This window comes from Hyperoodon ampullatus (genome assembly GCF_949752795.1).
Source record: "Hyperoodon ampullatus genome assembly, chromosome: 1".
NCBI classification, from domain to species: domain Eukaryota; kingdom Metazoa; phylum Chordata; class Mammalia; order Artiodactyla; family Ziphiidae; genus Hyperoodon; species Hyperoodon ampullatus.
The window spans coordinates 79,469,420-79,494,737 of record NC_136914.1 but is presented as its reverse complement, the minus strand read 5'-3'; the positions used below and the strand labels follow the sequence as shown (position 1 = coordinate 79,494,737).

Below are 25,318 nucleotides of genomic sequence, written 5' to 3'. Positions count from 1 at the left end.
TGAACAAGAAGCTTAGGTATTTGAAGTTATCAGTGTGAGAGAATTGAATTGATGGCAAAATAAGGTAGTTTATTCAGAGTATGTTGCGACTAGTAGCTGGTGCTGTGAAAGTGAGACTCAAAGAGAAAGGAAAGGCCATGCATTAGAAGATAACTGAGTTGAAAGGAGGTTAAATGAAAGTAAGAATTGAGAGATCTGAAGGAGTAAATTTTTATAATAAGAGTTATTAGAATTTTGGAACCCACAGATGGAGCCCAACATGAGGCAATGGAGAAGTGCTGAGGCTCTCAAATGGAGGAAGGTCAAGGTACTGAGAAGTGAGTATTCTATTCTTAATTCTTTTCTCTCTTTTTCCTTTCAGTCCACCCTCAGATAACCTCAAACTAGCAAAAAAAAAAAAAAAAAAATGTTCAATGACTAAAAAGTGGAAGCTGTGCATTTGGCTCTATTTATTCACTTATTAAATGTTATTTAAGAGTCTTTGGGAATTATCTATGTTTTCTCATGATAAAAAATGACTGTGAAAAAAAAGCATTTGGGATAGTAAATTCATAAATAAACTAACTCTATCAATTTGTATAGGAATACAGAAATAACTGTTGCTCTAATTGTAGGTATAGAGTGTGGTGTTACTTTACTAATGCAATTCATTGTATGAGCATTCATTTTCCTAAAGCTGGAGTGTTCTCTTTTTGTTCCTTAAGGCAATAATATCAGAAGAAAATTGGCATCAGTTTCCCCTTCTTAAAATATATTAACATATGAAAAAGAGATTGAGAGGAGACTAAGAAGATTTATGAGACTAGAAAGATTTATAAAAGATCAGCAGGAAGTAAATAGTACTAAAATAACCCCTTTAATAAAGAGAGCCCTCTTAGTCTTTCTAGCCTTTTGAATCCAATTCTTTGTGACTCATCCTAGTGATTCCTTCAAGGGTAAGTTATTGTACCCTGGGACACACAACTGAATGGTTCTGGGTCAGGAAGTACTCATAATATAAAAAGTTCTATGCCACATGTTATACATATCTAAATTTTTAGGTAGTCTTCTTCCGGTCATATAGGTATCTACTATATTGCAGTTCTCCTCAGGTTATGAAACTTTGCCTATAGATACTGTGGGGTTATTTACAAAATATCAAATAGAATAGTAAACTTAGCAATAGTACTCCTGGAAAATAATAACACATTTCCTGATTTTTTTTTAACAAATGAGGCTTACATTTTAATTTTCACAATAGAGGGAAATAAGCTACTCTAATTTAACCCATTCTTAGATTGTCTTTCTGTATCTAGTTTGAGAAGGAATTGCTCATCATATACAATTAGCATTGATTTCAAAATTGGGAGAGTTCCTGTTGTTGACACATTTCACAGAGTATCTGTAAGAATTTATGTATGAATTGGTACACAAGTTTATGTCATTGATGAATGAGTAGGGAATAACTGGAAGGATACTGAAAGACAGAAAAGTGGAATAGTAGAGAGTAGTAGAGAGATGACAAGACTCTCAAAGAAAGATATTTTGTAGAAAATGTAATATTCTGAATGTAGGAAGCTAAAATATTATAAGCCTTACTCTACACTTCATGACACATAGGGCACAATATTTAATATAAGCATAGAGAAATAAGTTTAGATAAATAATAATAATGACATTAATACTAATTTTATGCTTGGCACTGTGCTAAGAGATTAGCGATTATCTCTTAAATTCACCAACACTAATGAATTAAGTGTTATCATTATCTGTATTTACAGATTAGGAACCAGAGGCTCTTAGATTCTGTTGGCTGCCAAGATACAAGGGCAAAAAAGTGACAACCTTGACAGGCAAATGCAGGAAGTGTGCCCGCTAGATGATTTACTTACCTTTATATTACTACTATCAGTCACTATGCCAAGCATTCCACTTAGTTACCAGTATTTGAAATAAAAATATGTAAAAATGTAAACTTTACGTAGATATATAACTAAAATTATAGACATATGACATTGGTACTGAATTTATATTATTTCTTCTCAGCATAAGATTTGAAGGAGCTTAGGTATTAAATGTTCCTTCTAGATTTGCTCAATATCCACATTGGTGGGATGGCTTTTTAGAGATTAGAAGTGCAGTTTCACAGACTGATTCTCTGACTAATCTTGAAAACCCATTAATGACATAAATTCTATTAATTCCACATACTCATTGAATGAGAAAACTGGACCCAGACACATTTTAGGTTTGAAAAATTCAATAAGAATAGAATGTTTTCTAATTTTGTCAACTGCATTTTATAAAACCTCCATACATGTAAATCCACACACACACAGACATATATATATATATATATATATATATATATATATATATATACACACACACATATGAAAGTAAATTTAGATTCTATCTGTTTTTTCCCTTGCATTTCCATTCTCACCCTTTGATTTATGGATTGAAAAAGAGCCACAAGGACATTGCAAGAGAAAATATCCTCTTGGTTTTCCTGGTTTGGAACAGAAGTTAAAGTATAGTAAATCTCATGAGAAAGTCTGCTTTGTGACATTTACAGCTCAATTTTACTGATTCAGAAGGTTTGAATAAGCTTCAGCTAAACATCCAAACTTATCCAGGGTGAACTTGAATTCTGAAACTTCTAAAGTTCCATCATTGGTAATCTGACCTTACTTGTGAAGATGCCAGCCATAGCATCCCAGTGGAAATCCTCGTTTGCCATTGTACCTCACAGTCAAGGATGAATAAGGTCATGTATTTGCCACTTTATTAAAAATATGACATAAGAGCAGGCTGAGAGGAAAACTCCTTAAGAATCAATGATGGAAAGAAGTGGGAAGATGTCTTAATAATGACTAGGTAGTATAAGGTCATGCAATTCATCTAGTACATTTCAAAACTATTTATTAGATAAAGTAATAATACCAATTAGTTAAATGTAATTTTGTCAACAGAATTGATATTTTTATGTGTACAGACCAATAATGTCAATAGATCAGTACTTGGAAGAGCAGATATGCAGAATAGTAAAATAATATACACACTAAAAATTATTTAGTTTTATACATGCGGATAATTTCAATGAATATTAAATTAAAATACTTAATGGAGCCTCTCTCTAATATAAATGTATATATGTAATGTACAGTATCCTTTGCATAAGAATGTTTCAGAACAAGTTGAGGGGCAGTTTGGTTAGGAGTAATTAAACACTTGTATATAATTTGAGGTTTATGTCCACCTTTGTAATGGTCTTCACAACTGAACATATTTAAAACCCTCTCAACAGAGAAAAGTCAACTGATAAAGCTGTTTCAAATTTAAGTTCTTAAACTTTGGTACAGCTGAATGAAAAATAATTTCTTTATTTTTGATTTTCTGTCTTTAAGTTCATGTAAGAGTAAGAAATAAAAACAGTAAATCATCCACAATGGCTTAGTATGTCTTTTTTAATTACATTTTTTCCCATATACTAATTAGTTTTCTAAAAGTTGCTTAGATTAATCTCAGGATCTCAGAAACAATTTTCAGTACCACACTTTTATTAAGCTCAATCTACTGTATGCAATTTTTAAATAGATTTATAAGAATTATCAAGTGAAGAACAACTTAATGTGTGCATGCTCTTGTCTCTATTTTCTCTTTGAAGGAAAATCTTAGAATCCTGCTATTGTTTTCTTCCTAGTGTAGCAGACTAACATCTGTGCAGTTACACAAACCTGCAAATTACTTTTTTCTTTTTTCTTGTGGGCTAATTGCTTCAAAATTATAGTGGAGAAAGATTTCAAAATCTAAATATAAAGCAATGATGGGCAAAATTAAATGGTAAACATTCTGATTAACATATAAAATTTAATGAGTGTGTTTTGATAGAAAATCTTGAAAATAATGCAAGGATATAGAACTGTTGGCAAATATTTACATTAATTAATGCATTTCTGTAATTGATAGTTGTATTTCACATTAAATGATTATTAACCCACATTCATTTTCTTTTCTGCTTTATAAATGAGAATACCGTTAGGAATCTGAAGAAAAGTAAAACTGAGTTGAATTATGTTCCTTTCACAGACTAAGGAAAAGAATGAAAACACACAAGTTTAAATAACAGTATTATTTTGATATATTTGAAACAGAAAAAGTGAGCAAAAAACTGTAGTCCGTGGAACAAACTCACTTGTGGGACGTTTACTGTCTGGACCATGAATATTAGTTAAATGTCATCTTCTATTGTTTCTTGCCTCCAATTTCAAGTTTTCAGTAATGAACTGTTTGTACTCACCCACACAAATGTGCCCATACAGAAGTATTTTTCTAGAATGTTCCTTTGCCTTTCTGTCCCAGCTAGTCTTAGTGTACATATTATTTCCTTCCAAATAATTTTTATACAGTTGACTTTTCCTTTAAGTTTAAGATTTCCTGTCTTCTGGATATGGAGTGGTCTTTCTAAAACACAAGTATAGTCATACCTTTACTTATAATTAAACAAATTGGTAACAAACTGGAAACCACTTGAATATTCATAAAGGAATGGTTTGATTAATTATGCTAATTATCTAATATGGAACAGCATGCCACTATTTAATAAAATGGTCTAGACATTTCTTAAGTATTAACTATTTACCTGGAATGATAGTTATAATATTTCATTAAATGATGAGCACCAAGTACATAGCAATAAGTGTAATATTAATTTTTTTAAACAAGCATATGTGTGTTTGTGAGCATTAAAAAAAAGTTAGAAAATATATTCACCAGGTGGTGGTTACCTTAGAGAACAGAGTGTGAATGGTAGGTATGGAGTTAGGGTATTATTTTGTCTTCCATGTACAGAAAACAAGTAACCTCTAAACCTAAAGAAAAAGTTCTATATAAATTATTCAAAGACTACAACTTGTGATATGAGATTTTCAAGGCACCATTACAGAATAAAAACAAAGAAAACCATACCTGGGCACATCATAGTCAAGTAAAATAAAACGGAAGATTAAAAAGTAAAAATCTTAAAAGCAACCAGAGACAAAAAGACATTACATAGAGGACGTAAAGAAAATGGCTGAATTTTCACCAGAGAACATGTATAACAGAAAATGGTAGAATCACAACTTTATTGTGTTGAAAGGGATCAAAGTCCTGTCATTGAAAAATTCTATATCCTGCAAACATATGCTTTGGAAATGAAGGTAAAATAAAGGCATTTTCCTATAAAGGAAAAGTGAGATAATTCTTTGCTGGCAAATCTGCACATAAGAAGTACTAAATGAAGGGATTTAGGCTAAAAGAAAATAGCCAGATGGAAACTCAGATCTATAAGAAAAAGTAAAGAATGCCCCAAATGGTAAATATACATAGCGATATGCATAATGTAGATTTTTTTCTATTTTTAAAAATATAGTACTGCTTTCAGAAACAATTATAATATTGTATTATGAGGTTTGTAACATATGTTGATGTAATATGTATGACAAAGTACTATGAATAGAGCATATTAAAACTGCTTTTGCAAGTTTCTTACATTTTACATGAAATAGTACAGTATTAACGTTAAATATATGATAAATTAAAGATGCATATTATGATTCTGAGAGCAAAATCTAAAAGAAATTGCCTAAGTGTAAAGCTAAGAGATATGAAAATGAAATAACAAAATTATGTTAAGCTCTGAATGTAAGTCTATAAAATATCTTCTTAATATCAAGTAAGTAATAGATATATCATGCTTCTCATTAGAATCTCATGAATAATATTATGTACCATTCATTGTGATGTTTCATTAATATTTCCATAAAGAGCCAAGAAAAACTGCATAGAAATTTAAAGTACAAAGGCAAACTTTATAAAAATATTCAATTTTTCTAAAAGTAAATATACTATATTATTTTAAAATAATATGAGTATATAAGTTGTATAAAACAAAGTCAAAATTAAAAACTATTATTTTTTTCCAATCTTCCCCCAGAAATCGCTGCTTTAACTGCTTGGCAAAAGGGAGGGTTCCTTATGACTTCACAATATACATGGTAGAAGATCCACAGAAAAGACTGGGATAACACAAGAAAACATATGTGTTTAAGAGCAGAGGGAATATTATGGAACAAGAGAAGGGAAACACAGGTTGTCATTCAGGATATGATGAAAGAAGTTGCCACTTACCTCTTTAAAAATCAGCCGTTTGGCCCATAAGGAGATATGGTTCCTATTGGATTTCACGGGATAGTGTACTTGCCAATAAAGCAAGAGCAGAAGGCACCCATAGACTGATCCTAGGAAAAGGTGAAATAACCAATATGTTATAGTTATGCTCTATCTGTGGGACACCATATCATGAATTTAAATTTGTTGGAATGGTAGCTAACTCAAAGGAGTTACTCAAATTAAATGTAGGTTGAAATAATGTGATCTTGTTAAAATTTAATTGTTTCTTGTTAGCTTGTTGTAAATATCAAAGATTTTAAAAAAGGTAAGTTCAAGTCTCTTGATTATATCTCACTCTCCATTTGATTTTTTTTTTTTTTTTTTTTTTTGGTACACGGGCCTCTCACTGTTGTGTCCTCTCCCGTTGCGGAGTACAGGCTCCGGACACGCAGGCTCAGCAGTCATGGCTCACGGGCTCAGCCGCTCTGCGGCATGTGGGATCTTCCTGGACCGGGGCACGAACCCGCATCCCCTGCATCGGCAGGCGGACTCTCAACCACTGCACCACCAGGGAAGCCCTCCATTTGATTTTTAAGTGTTCTTTATAATCACAGTGCCTTATTGACATTATTACTAAACATAAGAGTTTTAACTTAAACATTCAACCCTCAGTAGTTATATTTCTTTTTTTTTTACAATAACATAATAATAAATAAAATGTGCTCACTCAATTTAAATTGATAGTACTGGAATAGAGAGAAATTGATAAGACTGAATTCTAGAGGAATACATACAAAAATAAATTTATTTTGTTACTTTAAGAATCCAAGAAGTAGCAACAAAAATGGAATAAACTATGATAATAATAGAAAGATTAACAGCTAGTCCCACATTCCTTCTTATCAGACGTATGATCTCTCTAGGTTTCAGTTTTTTGCTTTCTAAGACAGAGATGAGAAGTTTGAAAGGAGAGACACCTTACAAGAGATTGGGATTGGTAAATCCATAGTACACACATCTTCCTATCCTGTGTCCAGGACAGACACTGTTAATTGATGATTATATTTTTCATTGTTAAGTTTCAATAGTGACTCAAACTTTCCACACAATGCTTTGGGCCATCAGTATTAATTATTTAGAGTTCCCAATAAAGATGAAACTTGCTTGTTATTTATTGCTGAGATGACTTTTATAGTCTCTTTATTGTCTCTTCAATAAAGGTGTCAGTTCAAACACTATTATTCTCATTTTATAGAAGTTACCATAATTATTGTTTAAAAGTGATCTATTGAGATGTATTCAATTGACCAGCATCCCAGTACCAGGACACGAGTTCGATTCAGGTTGATCCAGATTAAAAGTCTATGTTCTGACTTAACTACCTATGATGTGATTTTATGCATCAACCTGACTGGACTGAGAGGCACCCAGATAGCTGGTAAAACATTTCTGAATGTGTGTGTGAGGGGGTTTCTGGAAGAGATTAGCATTTGAATTGGTAAACTAAGTAAAGAGATCACTCTGACCAATGTGGATGGGCATCAAACAATCCATTCAGGGTCTGAATAGAACAAAAGGTGATAGAAGGGCAAATTCTATCTTTCTTTGAGTAGAGAGATCCATCTTCCCCTGCCTTCAGACATAGGCATCTTGGTTCCCAAGACTATGGTCTCAGATTTTATTACACCACTGGCTTTCCTGGTTCTCCAGCTCTAAGACTGCAGATCATGAAACTTCTTGGTCTTCATAATTGTGTGAGCCAATTGTAAATAAATATATTTATTAATACTTGGAGATATCTAGACAGATGATCCCTGACTTAACGATCTTTCAACTTTATGAAGATGCAAAAATGATATGCATTTAGTAGAAACTGTACTTTGAATTTTGAATTTGATGTTTTTCTGGGCTAGCAATATGCATTATGCTACTCTCATGATGCTGGGCACTGGCAGTGAGCTGCAGCTACCAGTCAGCCGTGTGATCGCAATGGTAAACAAATGATACACTCAAACCCATTCTGTACCCATATAACCATTCTGTTTTTCATGTTCAGTACAGTAAATTAAATGAGATATTCTTTTTTTGTGAAATAGGCTTTGTGCTAGATGATTTTGTCCAATGGTAGGCTAATGAAAATGTTCTGAGCACGTTTAAGGTAGGTTAGGCTAAGCTATAATGTTCAGTAGGTTAGGTGTATTAAATGAATTTTTGACTTACAATATTTTCAATTTATGATGGCCTTATTAGGATGTAACCCCATTATAAGTCAAGGAAGATCTGTATATCTCCTATTGGTTCTATTTCTCAGGAGAATCTTGACTAATATACTATCCATTTTACCTTCTTTAAGTAATATAAAGTTTAGAATGACCCAAGGTAAAATTAAAGTCATGATGCTATTTTTTTCTTATGTCTGAAATCATGGAAGTATTCATGGTAATCTTTGAATATGTACTCTCTTTAAAAAGAATGTCCTAAGTAGAATTATATTTCCTTCTTTTTAAGGGTTGTTTCTGTTTACAATTCAACATTATTACTGTTTGTTCACAACATTCTAATATCTCCTCATCCTTTCAGTTGACCTTGCTATATGTCACTTGAGGGTTTGGAGCAACACAAAACGAATCCTCTTTTTCATTTTCTGCAAGTGTTTATAGGTAATAACACTAATAGCCTCTATGCTTCATTAAGTATTATATTTAATTTTCTCTACAAATTCATGTAATAGGAGCCATTAGCTGTCTTCTGAGTCTTTCATAATTGGGAGTTCAAACCATCAATAATACACTAACATGACTGATTTTCACAAAGCTGTGATCACAATTCAGATTTCCAAATCAGGGGACATGATTATTTTTAATGACTTAATAATTAATTTAAATAACAATTAGCATTTTTGTTGGTTTTCCTGCTGTAAGTCTTTTCCTCTTAAAGTTTTTTTCTATACCCTACACAGACATTGATATTCCAGAATCATTTTTCATTACTGAAAAGTCAATTTAGAAAGGCATGAATTATTAGTGTTGATTTTCTATTCTCAACTCTTATCTAAAGCAGGTATCTACTTTAAAGGTTCCAGCCAGTTTCTCTGGCTTCTGCATGAATATTTTGGTTAGCTGGGAGTATGAATTCTGCAAAGCAATTTATTTTCTATTGTACAGTTCTAATTAATAGATAATTTTGGTTTTTATTAATTTGAATCTCCATCTGCTTTTGGTAACTGGTTTGAGTATTCCATTTTTATCAATCCCTCCTCTAGTCAAATATTTGCTGAAATTTGTTTAGAAGTCTTTTCCACAGTGCTCCCCCCATAGGTTTCTTTTTTAAAAGTATTCACATTTACATGGGATTTTTTTTGTAATTTATGACTCACCAGTTCTTAGTGTTTTTAGGTAAATTATAGTTGGTCTCAGCTTAAATTTGGATTAGAGAGAATAAATAATTCGTAATGATATTCAGATGATTTCATATGTGCTATACAAAACATGTTAAAGAAAGGGTAGGTAATTCTCAAACTCTGTCTTCCACAGGCCTGGGGGAAGATGGAGAGAAAGAGATGCTGATTGATTTTCAATTTTTTTTTTTTTTTTTGCAACCCATTGCTCCATTTCAATAACAAGCTTTTGCAGCCATTGTCTTTGGTGCAAAGTTTCAAGCATTTTTATAATTTTTCTGTAACTCCAATAGTAAACATTAAACCTTAAAGGTAAGAAGGATTATAAAATATTTTGTTTTTGTAAAAAGCATTTTTAGTATTTAATGTATATAAAGGAAGGTGTACTAAAGAAAACTTGATGGATGGTGAGAGTTTCTAAATGTGTCTAGGTTTTTTTTATTAATTGATATAAGATTAATATACTTTAAAAAAACTCTTCACTATAAGGGCTGTAACTTCTAAGTATATACACATATATGTTATATACACATATATTTTAGTACAAAGCTGTTAAACATATGGGCTAGAATGAAAAGAAGTCAATTTTAACCCATACTTTAATATTCATTTGCTGTGTCTTTGTGTCACTGTGTTGGACAGTTTACCTGAGAAGATGAGAGAACACTGAGAGAAAGTAATATATGAGGAAAATTGGCTCTACTCTAAATTAATGATTAACGATTCCAATAGACTATCAAAAATGTTTGGCAATCCTACTATATTTCTCATTTATTTTAATCTCCCATTTTCCATAACATCTATTTCAAATTTTATCTACTAAATTTCCTTTTCTCCTCCTTATTCCCAATAGATAATCGAACCTCTGAATTTACAAAAAACATTATTTATATAAGACCTAATTTAAAGAAGCAGTGAGATGAGGGATATTTACCTATGTTTGTACTCATCTTAACATCCTTCTCTCCTGCCTTAATATTGCCCTCGCTCCAACTAAATTAAGTCCATTAATATATGGCATGCCCCATGCCCCTTTTCTGCTTTATACAGTAGATAAAATGTCATCAAAGTCAGGGAGATAATGAGGTTTTTCTCCTCTGAAACGGCAAAGAGTAGGGGTTTAGGATAGGTTGTGAGGCGGTATACATAGTAGATGAAGGGCTCCAGAAGAAAAAATGTGAGGTTTTTGATCAAATTTTACCCACAAATGTTATGCAGAATAAATGCAGTACAAATTTTCAAGATGTTACAATGCTAGGAATTCTCACTTTGGTGTACTCCAGTTACTAATGTCTCCTAATAAGTGATATACAGATCTCAATCCATATATCCAACTGGGTTCACAGAGTTTGGATAAGAGCTATATTCTAGGCCTCCCTTGTTCTTATTCCACCAATTTCACTAGAGGGACAAGTCTCCCACTTGCATGTTCAAAAACTGAGAGTATTCCTTTCTCCAACACTCCCTGAGAAGGTATCTCCTGTACAAGACTCAAACTTTCTAATGTGTTTTGTGAGAAATCCCTTTAAGTCTTCATGTATTGCCTTGCATTAAAAAAAAAAAAAATTCCTCTAGGAGAGAATTACCTAATTTCCTTATCTAGAAATTGCAGTGGTGGTTCTGACAATTTTCGGGCAGCAATGACTCCCTGCAACTTGTTACAGAAATTGAGCTTTACAGAAACAATAATAAACTGATTTTGGATGTCCAAGTGGCCCTGAACTGCTCCTTACTGAGAACTGAAACTTCACTTCTTAGCAATTTAATAAACTTGTAACAGTAAACTCCTAGAAAATGGCACAACTTGTTTCTTGGTAGAAAAATCTCACACTGTGAGGGATATTTTGATATGATGAATTTGTTTATATTCTCATCTTTGTATTAATAGGAAGTAATGGAAATATTTTTAAATGGGTTATTCTTATTTAACCTAACAAATAATACAGATTAAAAAAAACTTTATCAATACATTGATAAAGACATTCAGAAAAGCAAAATTAAAGACTCTAGCATCTAATCAAATATCAATAGATATAACAAAAAGCAAAATCATAGAGATAAAATTCAGTCCTTAGAAAACTAGGAATAAGAAATTAGCAGACACAGATGTTAAAACTGCTGTTAAAAACTATTTACAAGTACTTAAAGGAAAAAATGAACATAATGAGCAAATAAATGGAAAATATAAAACAGGACTCAAGTAAAACTCCTAGAGGTAAAAAATATGATATCTGAATTTAAAATCTTACTGCATATGACAGTGGATTAAATACTGCATAAAGAAAATATCGGGGAATTTAAAAATATAGCAATGAAATGTATTCAGATTGAAACAGAGAAAGAAAAATGACTGAAAAAAAAAGCTTTTAAAAAAAAAGCCTCAATGATCTGTGGATTGATATTCAGTGATCTAACATATGAGTGCTTATAAAAATACTGAGTGAGGGCTTCCCTGGTGGAGCAGTGGTTGAGAGTCCACCTGCCGATGCAGGGGACACGGGTTCGTGCCCCGGTCCGGGAAGATCCCACATGTCGTGGAGCGGCTAGGCCCATGAGCCATGGCCGCTAAACCTATGCATCCGGAGCCTGTGCTCCATAATTGGAAAGGCCACAACAGTGAGAGGCCCGCATACCACAAAAAAAAAAAAAAACAAATACTGAGTGATACTTTCCCAAATTCATTGAAAAATATGTCCACAAATACATAAATATCAAGGGACTCATTCAAAAAAGAAATTAAAAAATTCTGCACCAAAACATATCACATTAAAATTGCTTTAAAAACAAGTGATAAAGTCTTTAAAGAAATGAAAAATAGATTTTTTTTTTTTGTACAGAGGAACACATATAGGGATGACTCCAGACTATGCAAACCAGAAGACAATACAACAACTGCCTTAGAGTGATGAAAGAAAACAAACAAAAAATACTGTCAACATAGAATATTATATCTAGTGAGAATATCCTTTAAAACAAAGAAAAATATTTCCAAAAGTAAAAGCAAAGAGAATTTGTCACCAACAGTTCTGCAATTCAATATATGTTAAGGAAAAGTAGGATTTTAAGATTTTTTAAATAATAAATGTTGAAAAAAAGAGATTCTCAGGCCAAAGGGAAATGATACCAGATAGCAATAGAGATTGACGCAAATAAATGATGATTGGACATGTTGAGTATGTTAATAAATATAAAATAATTGAAAAAAATTAATTAAAATGATTTATAGAACACTCCATTTAAAAAGCTAACATATTATTTTCAAATATTAATAGAGCATTCAACAAATTAAACCATAAAATGAGTCATAAAACATGTATCATCAAATTTTAAATATTTAAAATGTTTAAATGTTTTAAATGTTAATCTTAAGTTTTAAAATTAATAGAAATAGTGAAAAAGATTTCCTGGAGGGTAAGACATTGATATGATATTTGATTTAGTCACGGATCTAGGAGCAGTTCTATGTTCTATTACCAGAAGTGAAATTCACCTTTGTGAACTGGAAGCAAGAGAAACAGATAAAGAAGCCATCATTAGAGGATTTTTCAAGAATCCAAGATTCATAGTATGACCCTGCTAAATACGTATCTCACAAGAGATTATTAAATCTGCAGTGATTTTCTTACATACTAGTGGAGTAATAAGGAAAGACTAAATTAAGTTCCACACACCCTGTTTAAGAAACAGAGAAGTTATTCAACATAGTTTTGGAAGTTTTAACCACAGCAATCAGAGAAGAAAAAGAAATGAAAGGAATCCAAAGCAGAAAAGAAGTAAAGCTGTCGCTGTTTGCAGAGGACATGATACTATACATAGAGAATCCTAAAGATGCTACCAGAAAACTACTAGAGCTAATCAAAGAATTTGGTAAAGTAGCAGGATACAAAATTAATGCACAGAAATCTCTTGCATTCCTATACACTAATGATGAAAAATCTGAAAGTGAAATTAAGGAAACAATCTTATTTACAATTACAAGAAAGAGAATAAAATACCTAGGAATAAACCTACCTAAGGAGACAAAAGACCTGTATGCAGAAAATTATAAGACACTGATGAAAGAAATTAAAGATAATTGAAACAGATGGAGAGATATATCATGTCCTTGGATTGGAAAAATCAACATTGTGAAAATGACTAGACTATCCAAAGCAATCTATAGATTCAGTGCAATTCCTGTCAAACTACCAATGGCATTTTTCACAGAACTAGAAAAAATTTTTTCACAATTTGTATGGAAACACAAAAGACCCCAAATAGCCAAAGCAATATTGAGAAAGAAAAATGGAGCTGGAGGAATCAGGCTCCCTGACTTCAGACTATACTACAAAGCTACAGTAATCAATATAGTATGGTACTGGCACAAAAACAGAAATATAGATCAATGGAACAGGATAGAAAGCCCAGAGATAAACCCACGCACATATGGTCACCTTATCTTTGATAAAGGAGGCAAGAATATACAATGGAGAAAAGGCAGCCTCCTCAATAAGTGGTGCTGGGAAAACTGGACAGTTACATGTAAAAGAATGAAATTAGAACACTCCTTAACACCATAAAAATAAACTCCAAATGGATTAAAGACCTAAATGTAAGTCCAGACACTATAAAACTCTTAGAGGAAAACATAGGCAGAACACTCTATGACATAAATCACAGCAAGATCCTTTTTGACCCACCTCCTAGAGAAATGGAAAAAAGAACAAAAATAACCAAATGGGACCTAATGAAACCTAAAAGCTTTTTCACAGCAAAAGAAACCATAAACAAGATGAATAGACAACCCTCAGAATGGGAGAAAATATTTTCAAATGAAGCAACTGACAAAGGATTAATCTCCAAAACTTACAAGTAGCTCATGCAGCTCAATATCAAAAAACAAACAACACAATCCAAAAATGGGCAGAAGACCTAAATAGACATTTCTCCAAAGAAGATATACAGATCACCAACAAACACATGAAAGGATGCTCAACATCACTAATCATTAGAGAAATGCGAATCAAAACTACAATGAGGTATCATCTCACACTGGTCAGAATAGCCATCATCAAAAAATCTAGAAACAATAAATGCTGGAGAGGGTGTGGGGAAAAGGGAACACTCTTGCACTGTTGGTGGGAAAGTAAATTGTATCAATTTAAATTGTATAAATTTATAGCCACTATGGATAACAGCATGGAGGTTCCTTAAAAAACTAAAAATAGAAATACCATACGACCCAGCAATCCAACTACTGTGCATATACCCTGAGAAAACCATAATTCAAAAAGAGTCATACACCACAATGTTCATTTCAGCTCTATTTATAATAGCCAGAACATGGAAGCAACCTAAGTGTCCATTGACAGATGAATGGATAAAGATGTGGCACATATATACAATGGAATATTACTCAGCCATAAAAAGAAATGAAATTGAGTTATTTGTAGTGAGGTGGATGGACCTAGAGTCTGCCATACAGAATAAAGGAAGTCAGAAAAAGAAAAACAAATATCATATGTTAACACATATATGTGGAATCTAAAACAAAAAGAAAAAAAAGGTTCTGAAGAACCTACGGGCAGAACAGGAATAAAGACACAGACATAGAGAATGGACTTGAGGATACAGGGATGGGGAAGGGTAAGCTGGGACGAAGTGAGAGAGTGGCATGGACATATATACACTACCAAATGTAAAACAGATAGCTAGTGGGAAGCAGCCGTATAGCACAGGGAGATCAGCCGTATAGCACAGGGTCTAGGTGTGACCACCTAGAGGGGTGGGGTAGGGAGGGTGGGAGGGAGATGCAAGAGGGAGGAGATATGGGGATACATGTATATGTATAGCTTATTCACTTTGTTATAAAGCAGAAACTAACACACCATTGTAAAGCATAATTGTAAAGCAATTATACTCCAATAAAGATGTTTAAAAAATTAAAATGAACACAGAATCAAAAAAAAAATGAACCAGAGAAATCCAATAGTTTAAAAATATTTCCCTTAAAATGTTTACATTCAAGAAGTGGCATTTAAACAGTTAAACTTTAGTTGTCAAGCAAGGAAGTTTTCTTAGAGACCCAGGCCATGACAAAAATAGTAAAAAAAAACAAAAAACAAAAAAACCCCACTAGTGAATGATTGTGTGCATAAGGTATTTATAATTTATATGTGATATATACCCCAAATAAAGTAGGTTCCAGAGATGGAAAGGCAGAATTAAGAGTGGGAAAGGTCAGCAATGTTTTTCTCAATTGGCATGGCCTGTAGGAATGAATATGGTGCGTCTGTCTAGGAGAAGCTGTATTTTTTCCTTTCTGTCATTGAACAAAGCACTCTCTACATAAAGACTATAGGACTCCTCTGCTGCTAATTGTGCTCCTCTTATTTGCAGTATGACAGATTACTGGCTTCAGTGGAAATGGCTGAAGTCTCTACTTTTAATGAAAGCAATCTTATTATTTCTCTAGAGTTTTTTTAACTTTCAGACATAGATAAATGTAAAGATTTAATCATACAGTGTATCATGTTTAGTACATGCTTTTGATTTCAACAATTTCTCAGGGAGGATAAATTATTTTAAGAAAGGCAATCTATAAGCAATGATTATCAAAAACCTATCTTTAATCATTTTTTACATTATATTTTATATAGTAATAATTCATATCAAATTGTATATGACCCCAATTGACAGTTAATGATAATGTGATATATAAATATATTAAATAATATTGAAACTAACACCTGAGACTGGATTTTTTTCTTATCAATTAAAAATTCCACGAGGACACATGAATTACGCAGCTTTGAATCTAGTACATTCGAGTGTTTCCTGGGGCTAGATCAGCCTTTAGTATGACCGTGATTTAATAACCATATTGACAAAATGCTAAATTATTGTATAGAACTATTGAAAGTAGAAGCAAAGATGACTATGATAGAGCTTTTTTTTTTTTTTTTGCGGTACGTGGGCCTCTCACTGTTGTGGCCTCTCCCATTGCGGAGCACAGGCTCTGGAAGCACAGGCTCCGGACTCACAGGCTCCGGACGCACAGACTCAGCGGCCATGGCTCACGGGCCCAGCCGCTCCGCGGCATGTGGGATCCTCCCATACCAGGGCACGAACCCGTGTCCCTTGTATCTGCAGGTGGACTCTCAACCACTGCGCCACCAGGGAAGCCCTATGACAGAGCTTTTAACTCAGGTGTGTGCTCAAAATTTGAAATGTAGCAGGAAGAGTTGAAGGAGCAGTTTAAATGTATTAGGCAACTGTATCTAATTAGGGCATTACTAAAATGTAAGTTCAAATTTGGACAGAAATAATTTTCTAAATGCTTCTTTCAAAAATATAATTTATTTTTTTATTCTGTGAAAGAAATATTTGTGGCAACATGTTTTTGAGTACTGATTTTAATTGCTTTGTAGAAATAGCAGTATTTGTTCTTGCTAGGAAGTTTGCTATGCTGATGTTGTATTTAAAACATTATTAAAATGTCAAGATTTTGAAAGTGAATGTACCAACACTTAATGTAGCACACTAAAGGATGTTTTTTCCCAAAGAAGGCATATTTAGAATTGATTTACTAGAAGTTGTTAAAACCAGTGTGAAAATTAAAATATGATAAATATGCAACAATGATTATTAGTGCAGAGGATGGCCTGATTAAGTGAGTAAATGCAATGCTTTAAATGGATAGATAATGTACAGGCAACAACCTGCAAAAAAGATGATGCTTACTTCTTTGTTTGTTTGTTTTTTTTTTTTTTCCGATATGTGGGCCTCTCACTGTTGTGGCCTCTCCTGCTGTGGAGCACAGGCTCCGGACGCACAGGCCCAGCGGCCATGGCTCACGGGCCCAGCCGCTCCGCGGCATGTGGGATCCTCCCAGACTGGGGCACGAACCCATTTCCCCTGCATCGGCAGGCGGACTCTCAACCACTGCGCCACCAGGGAAGCCCGATGCTTACTTCTTTTTATTTATGAAAAAATTGATTAGGTGAAAAGAACAGATTCCATATTAGGTAATGCTTTATATAAAATGGATATAAGTATGTTATACAATCTTGTATTATATAATGGATTCCATTAATATTTCACTTAACACATACCATGTATGTCAGACATTTTACTAAGTACTAAAACAAGATGAACAGGAGAGTTTTTTCCCTTAAGATGATTACTTTTTGATAGGAAAGGTAAACCTACATCATATAAGTAAATATCTATTCAGTCATATGATAAGCATAGAATTAAATATTTGGATTATTATAAATATTTACATCATGGAAAAGTATACCAAAATAAATTAAAGGACCTCTGATTCAACAAAATTCAAAATTTGCTGTACATTCATAAAGAATAATATAGACCTACATTTAATCAAGTTGCTACATATATAGCCATTATAACTACAATTGTTTTTTAGTGTTGATTATCAGCCACCTTTTTACTCCTCCTAGACAGAGGTTACTGCGGACTGTTTGGGATGATGTTGGTGTTTTGCTCCTTCTTTTCTCATGTCTGTTCATGTGTTTCAAGTCTGTGCACTGCCAATATTGATTTCTGAATATCCATTGGTGTGTAAATGACTTGAATCATAGCAGATATAATTCTTAATTATGTTTAGAGTTGCTTAACTTTCAATCTTTGCAGTGCAAAGTTTGTATCACACACTCACACACAGACACACTCATATTTCTTTCCTTCTGTTTTGCTGATTTTAGGATGGAAAACTGGTCCATCCTCTTTTGGCCATAATGGCTGGATTGAAAGTAGATATTACAGTGTTGTGCTTTGTTTTGTTCTGTTTTTTGTTTTTTTAAAATTGAATTATTAGATGTTGCTTGTGAGGATTTATATACTGGGTATATGGTTTTGAGGAGATCTCTGTAGGAAACAGATTTCTGCTAGGATTAATTTTAAGCCCACCAAATTTCATCATAGAATAAAAGGTTTTCAACTAATACTGCTTTTCCATGAACCATTCAACCAATTTTTTTTTCTACTTAATATCCCTTACATGTATCTCTTTACTATCTGATTTTACGTTTACTAATTGAATTAGTTGTAATGATAGAATCAAGAACATTCAATTTAGAAAAAGAGGAATAAACTTGAAATAATACGTCAGAATCAAATGAAGCCAAACTTCATTCTAAATTATTGCTTAATATTTAATTTTTAGTATAGGCCTCCAGAGGGCTTCAATTTGGTTCAAGATCATCACCTACTTGTGGAGTGCCTTTTATTTTTCTATATTTTCTTAGTATTTGTTTTAGGTGTTTCAGTAGCCTATGTGGATTTGGAGTCTCATGGGAATGTGTTGTGATCTCCTGTAAAACTTGCTCTCTATTTTATTTTATGTTCATTTTAAAGATGACATAGTAAAGTGCTATTGAAAGTGAAGAAATTCACATCAGGGTAGAAAGTTATTAAAGTACCAGACTTATGTATTTGCCATATATTTCAGATGTAATAAAAAAAGAACAGTTTTCCTTCCTTGTTTTTAAAAACTAATCATTGTTGATTTCTTTTGTGCCACTTAACTAAATAATAATTGTCTTTTAAACTTAATATGAATTTATCAAAGCCAAATTCAAAATAAGTATACCAATGTCAGACCAAGTCTAAAATATTTTAACACTTTTAACACTTTAAGAAGTTTTATTAACTTTGTTGACTCTTGGAAGATTGGCATGTATGTCAGGGTCCAGCATCATGACCATAAGCAATTTAGGATCAGGATCATTTCTTTATTTTTAACATTAAAAGGAGGGGATTGGAGGATGTAAGCTATATGTTCTCCTGAAAATCTAAGCTCTCTCTCTCTTAGTCTTCAAAGTTGATTCTGACTCTGCTTCTGTTTTTCCAAAATATGTCATAAAATACTGCAGCAGGAGTGCTCTATAATTCTTTTTTTTTCCAGTTAGTGCTTTATTTTTTCATTCTCCATGGAATACTGATTTTGTAACACTGATTACAGTCTGATATGTACCATTACAACAAGTTTCACTTTATGAAAGATCAGCAAAAATACATCAGCAAGGATATAAATAGTGCATTTACTAAAACACATCATAATCATAAAACCAAGTGATCACACACAATAATCTTTACATTTGACATACCAGCTACATCCTAGCAGAGCCAGTGTGTTTGGAAGGTGATTAAAATATGTAAGTAATGACACTGATCAATCTTAACACTTCTGAAGTGTTAATTATTTATCAGTTAAACTTAAAATAAATCAATAAGAGTATTGAGACATAACAAGGAGGAAATCCAAAATTTGTTGAACAGAGACAGTAGCAAACAGTAGGAAGAGCACTGAATTGGGAGCCAGTACATTTGCATCCTTGTCTAATCTTTGGCCCTGGATGGATGATCTTGGGCAAGTAGTCTGGGCTATATGAATCATTCACTCTTAAAATGAGAGAGTTGGCTGGATGGCTCTCTAAACTCTTTATAGATTTAGCTTTCCATAATTCTAAAATCTTTGACACCAATTCATTTTTGTGTTGTAAAGTGAAATGTCTAACAATACTAACTTGGCAGTTGGGTTGAGTCCAGCTCTACCACACAAATACAACTTGTTGCTTGTGTTCAAGTCTCTTCCTTCTGACAGCCCTATCCTCAAATTAACAAACAGTAATGACAAGCTTCAGGAGGTAAACAAGCTTGTCCTCCACTAGACACAAACTCAAGACCCCCAAAGTCATGGTTTTTAAGAAGAGCTATAATGGAAGAACTATGGGGGAAACCTACAACATCCTCTTTGGTAAATGGTACAATAACACAATTCACTAATAGAAGAAGGCAGGTACAGATATTAACTACAATACATAGTTTTCAACTGCTATTTGTGAACCTGCACAAAAAATATACACACAATTAGAACTGTATCAATATGAACTATATATTCACGGTCTAGATGTACATGGGAGCCTCTCTCATGCTGCTAATCTGAAGGAGGCTTATTGTAGTTTCACGTGTTTGTAACTCTACAGGAGGAAGCTGGGATTCTTTTTACTAACTTTGGCTTCTATTCCATTATCTGAAAAGTCCACCTCTCTCACATAATCACAGAAATTAAAGATGTCCAAGGCCCCCTTTAGGGCATTTCCTCCATCCCCTACTTTCCTTATCAGATTAATGTCTTTTTGTTCTAAAACACTGAATGACTGGCTTCCATCAGCTCCCTATCTGAAAATCAAGTAGGCTTTATCTCTTTTAATCTAAGGAATAAATTTGTCCGTATTTCTTCCTAATATTTTAATGTAATTTCTATCTCAATTGTATTTACACAGTTCTGAGTATTTAACTATGATATCCATTATAGAAATTAATCCAATTTGATGAACATGAATGTGCAAAGCAAAATTACTTTGAAAATGTCAAGTTTTCTTAATAAACATTATTCTTTCATTAAAGTGCTTCCCCTTTGACAGCAGTGATTACTTTAAGCAACTCTATGAGCCTTGAAACATTTTCCAACATCTCTAACCCATGCCCCCTTCCAGAAAATATAAAACACTCACCCTTCACTGTCCTCCTCCCTCCTGAGGGGACTGAGGATGTGTACCCTACAAGGTTTCTTCTCCTGATTGAGAATCCCTGATACTGAAGAAATGGAATCGCCAGCTGTATATTTGCTGATCTTTGCCTTTCCATAATTTGACTGTAAAACAACAGATTTATTTTCGCCTTGCCAGAAACGTCATTTTTTATATTACCAAATATGCTTTTCGAACTCTACAGCTCCCTTCTATCCCTCATTCCTTACAAGATTTTAATACACTCCTTTATGGGGAAAAGACATCCCCTCTTGAGAATTGCTGAACCAAAATATAATTTCTGAATTACTATTCATGATAAAGCTCAATAACTAAGTTTGAGAAAACAGTATTCAATTTAAAGATGGAAAAATACTGTATCATTGATAAAATGAATATTATAATATTGAGTATATTCTAATTATTAAACCAAATTATTTAAACTTCATTCTTGAAAACTAATGTAGAGACTTGTTTTTAAAATGATCTACTGAAATCATAATGAAATGCACCTTTCACACTGGTAAATTATAGTAACAAATTATATTGCTTTCCTTTGTTGAAATGTTTTCTTCGATTATATAATCCACTCATTTTCAGATATTCAGAGCTAAAACTTTTAGATTTTTCTAAATAAATTTTTATCAGTTTCACCTAGTTTAGCAACTTAGAATTGAATCTATTTCTTCTATAGAATTGCCAACTAGCACAAACATCTCTCTGACTGATGCACAATGACAAGAATATAAAATAGCCATGTCTGCAAGAAATACTTATATTATCTTTATTTTTCCAAATTCTAATAGAGTGAAATTCTGTATACCCTGAAGCTAGAATGATAATGCATATAGAGTTTTAAATATAGTTTTGGAGAAAATATGGATGCATTTCTTTCCAAATTTTAAAAATGATTTTCTGCGTCTCAGTTAAGCAGATTGGAAAGAGGAAACAGGAAAGGTCTACCTCCAGATCAAAGGTGAAGGGCCTAAATAAAATCATTCAACACAGCCCCCCAAAAGGCACAATAGTTTAAAATTTTTCACCAGTGACACCAGGGAGGGGTCCCACTCCCGTGGCTGTCAGTATTCCGAATTGATGCGCTTTGGGATGGTGTTCAGCTAGATGTTTGAAGTTCCTTCATATATTTTATCAATCTTCACATCTCGGAAGTACCTTTCCACAGGGTAATTTTTGGTGTAGCCTACTCCTCCCATCCACTCAATACATATGCCAGTTATTAGGTCCGCAATCTCTGATGCATAGTACTTGGCCATAGATGATTCTTTAATGAATGGCCTTCCAGCTTCTAAAAGCCTTGCAGCGTTGTATGTGAGTAATCTTGCAGCTTCTAGCTGGGTGGCCACGTGAGCCACTTGGTGTTGGCGTCCCTGAAAATCAAATATTCTTTTGCCAAATTGTTCCCTTTCTTTAATATATGGAATAGTGTAGTCAAAACATCCTTGAGCCAGTCCCAGCATCTGTGCAGCAATTGCTATTCTACCTTCATTAAGACCCCCAATGGTTTACTTATAGCCATGTCCAATTTGTCCCAGGATATTGGTTTCTGGAACCTTGACATTTTCAAATGTTAATGGGCAAGTAAAAGAAGCTCTGCTTCCCATTTTGTTCTCTGGTTTCCCTATATGAAGGCCCTCAGTATCACAATCTACCAAGAAGCAGGTAATCCCTTTATACCCAAGAGTAAGGTCTACATTTGCCATCACCATGAAGAGCTTGGCATCCTTGGCATTGCTAATCCACATCTTCGACCCGTTGATGACATAATAATTTCCTTTTTTATCAGCTTTGGTCTTCAAAGCAAATGAATCGCTACCTGCTCCAGCCTCTGAAAGGCAGAAACTTCCCATTTGTTCCATAGCTAGCTTGGGCAAATAGATAGCCTTCTGTTCTTCTGTTCCATATTTTCCTAATTACTGTGTTCTGGATGTCACATACCAGAGCCACAGACGCATCAACTTTGGCTAATTCTATCACTAGGATAGAGGAAAAAATGAAGCTCCTGTTCCTCCGTATTTTGTGTCAATTTCAATACCCATCAACCCTTGTTGAAATAATCCTCCTATTACTGATTTTTCCATTTTTGAATTTTCATCCATTTTTGAAATCAAAGGAGCAATTTGTTCCTGGACAAACTTTTTAACCGTGCTCTTTATCATCCTCTCCTCATCTGTAAATGTTTGCAGAGGGGCATAGGGTAGGCCATTATTTGTTTGCTTTGAGTCCAGCTTCTCAAAGCTGGGAATTTTAAGACATCAGGAGGATTTTTCCAGGAAGACAGGCAAATCAGGAAGTTTCTTCTTAGCAGTGCGCTGCCACACAGCAGCCGAACCGTGGCTCCCTCCATCTGCACCCCAGGACAATCGCCCTATAATTCTTCTTTTCGTTTTAAGCATATTTATGTTTTTAAGTTTCTGCAATTTCTTTAGCATAAGATATATTTTTAAAGATATATACTATTTTAAAATCTAAAAATGACACACATTTTCAATAGTGACAAAACATATTTTCCTATTATATCTCCTGTTAAGGTTTTGTGACTCCGAATTAAGTTGGGACCAGGGTAATATTACTACTTGATACACAAATTATTCCTTTGACTTACTGAATGCAAACCCACAGTCAACACATTTATCAGGAGAGTAATAGTTAAGAGCATTTGTTAGGTTTGTATATGTACACAGTAAATAGCAAAATATTAGGTTTATGGGACAGAACAAGATAAACGAAATGAAAATTAAATGTCTGATAGTGTATTTCTAGTCTGTTTCAGCTGCTCTAACAAAAATATCATAGACTGGGTAACTTGTAAACAAAATAAATTTATTTCTTATACTTCTGGAGACTGGCAAGTCCAAGATCAAGGTACCAGCAGATATGCCTGATGAGAGCCAGCTTCTTGGTTCATACACAGTCTTTTCATTGTGTCCTCACATGGTAACAGGGGAGTGGGAACTCTCTGGAATCTCTTTTGTAAGAGTCTCTTCAGAGTATCTTTTGATCTCATTCAATGTGATGGTATTTTGACATGGGACCTCATGACCTAATGAAAGGTCCCATCTCTAAATACCATCACATTGGGAATCAGGTTTCAACATATGAATTTGTGCAGTGGAGAGGGGGCATAAATATTCAGTCTTTAGCATAGTGACTAAAGAATAACATAATATCTCTTCCATACCATTCCACAGAAAAGGATGTAATGCAGGAGAAAGGAAATAGTGGAAAGTTTGAAGGTCTGGGTTCTAGTCTTTGGCCTGCACGTGCTGCTTTCCTTTTGTTGTAGACAAGCTGTGTAGCCTCTATTAACCACAAAGTCCTCATCTAGGAAATATACTTGTTAGCCCCTATGAAAATCCTTAAGGTCTCTTCAAGCCTTAAGATTTTTTTTGTTAAATTAACAATAGATCAAAGTAACATGAACCATGAATAGTTAAAATAACACGAAAAGTTATGATGCATATAAAGATCTGTGGATTGTTCTCATCATAAATAAATTGTAAATTTTGCATTTTAATTATCCTTCCTAGACCCCCAACTAAAAATATATCTATACTGTTATTTATTTTGTAGTGTTGGGAGAAATGAACAAAGCTTGAGTTCTACACATGGTGATAAATTTAAAATATGTTAAAAAACCACGTTCTGATTTGGCAATCATTCTTTTATGCATATAATGAACCTGTAGTATTTTTCTTTCAAATTTTACTCCTGAGCTATAGTTATCTACAAATACATGTGCATACATGCCTAATCTTTGGGTTTCCAAGAGTGATTGTAAAGAATTTTAAAAGTAAATCACTTTACAATCTCTCATGCAGTAAGTATGTGCTAGAGCAACTTATTATGGTGAGAGAAAGGATGTATCACATTGAGGTTTCATTAATTCCATATTGTGCTAAAGCACTGATACAAAAGAAGGACATGAATTAACAAACAGCACATTTTACTATTGAAGTATGTTAGATAATACAGTCAGATATTATAACCTAATTTCCAACTTAGAAAAGTTTTAATGAAAACTGTGGATAGTTGCTCAGATAAGCCAGAGGAGGGATGAAGAGCACAATTGTCCACCATTAATCCATTTCATTAAATTCAAGAATTTGAGTGTATTAAGATAAATCAGAATAAAGATAAATGCTGAAAGCCATATACCTTTCAATCAAAAACAGGATTAGGAGCTGACATTGAACTGAGAGAGAGACTAATTTAAACACGCTAGCCTCTG

The 25,318-nt window shown here is 33.4% G+C and overlaps 1 pseudogene across 1 annotated transcript; it reads right to left on the bottom strand.

Annotated features, from left to right (window-relative positions):
* Positions 1-22,148: 22,148 nt before the first annotated feature.
* LOC307062709 (short/branched chain specific acyl-CoA dehydrogenase, mitochondrial-like) lies at positions 22,149-23,434 on the bottom strand (annotated as a pseudogene). Its single transcript has one exon. The product of its transcript is annotated as a short/branched chain specific acyl-CoA dehydrogenase, mitochondrial-like (transcript).
* Positions 23,435-25,318: the final 1,884 nt, after the last annotated feature.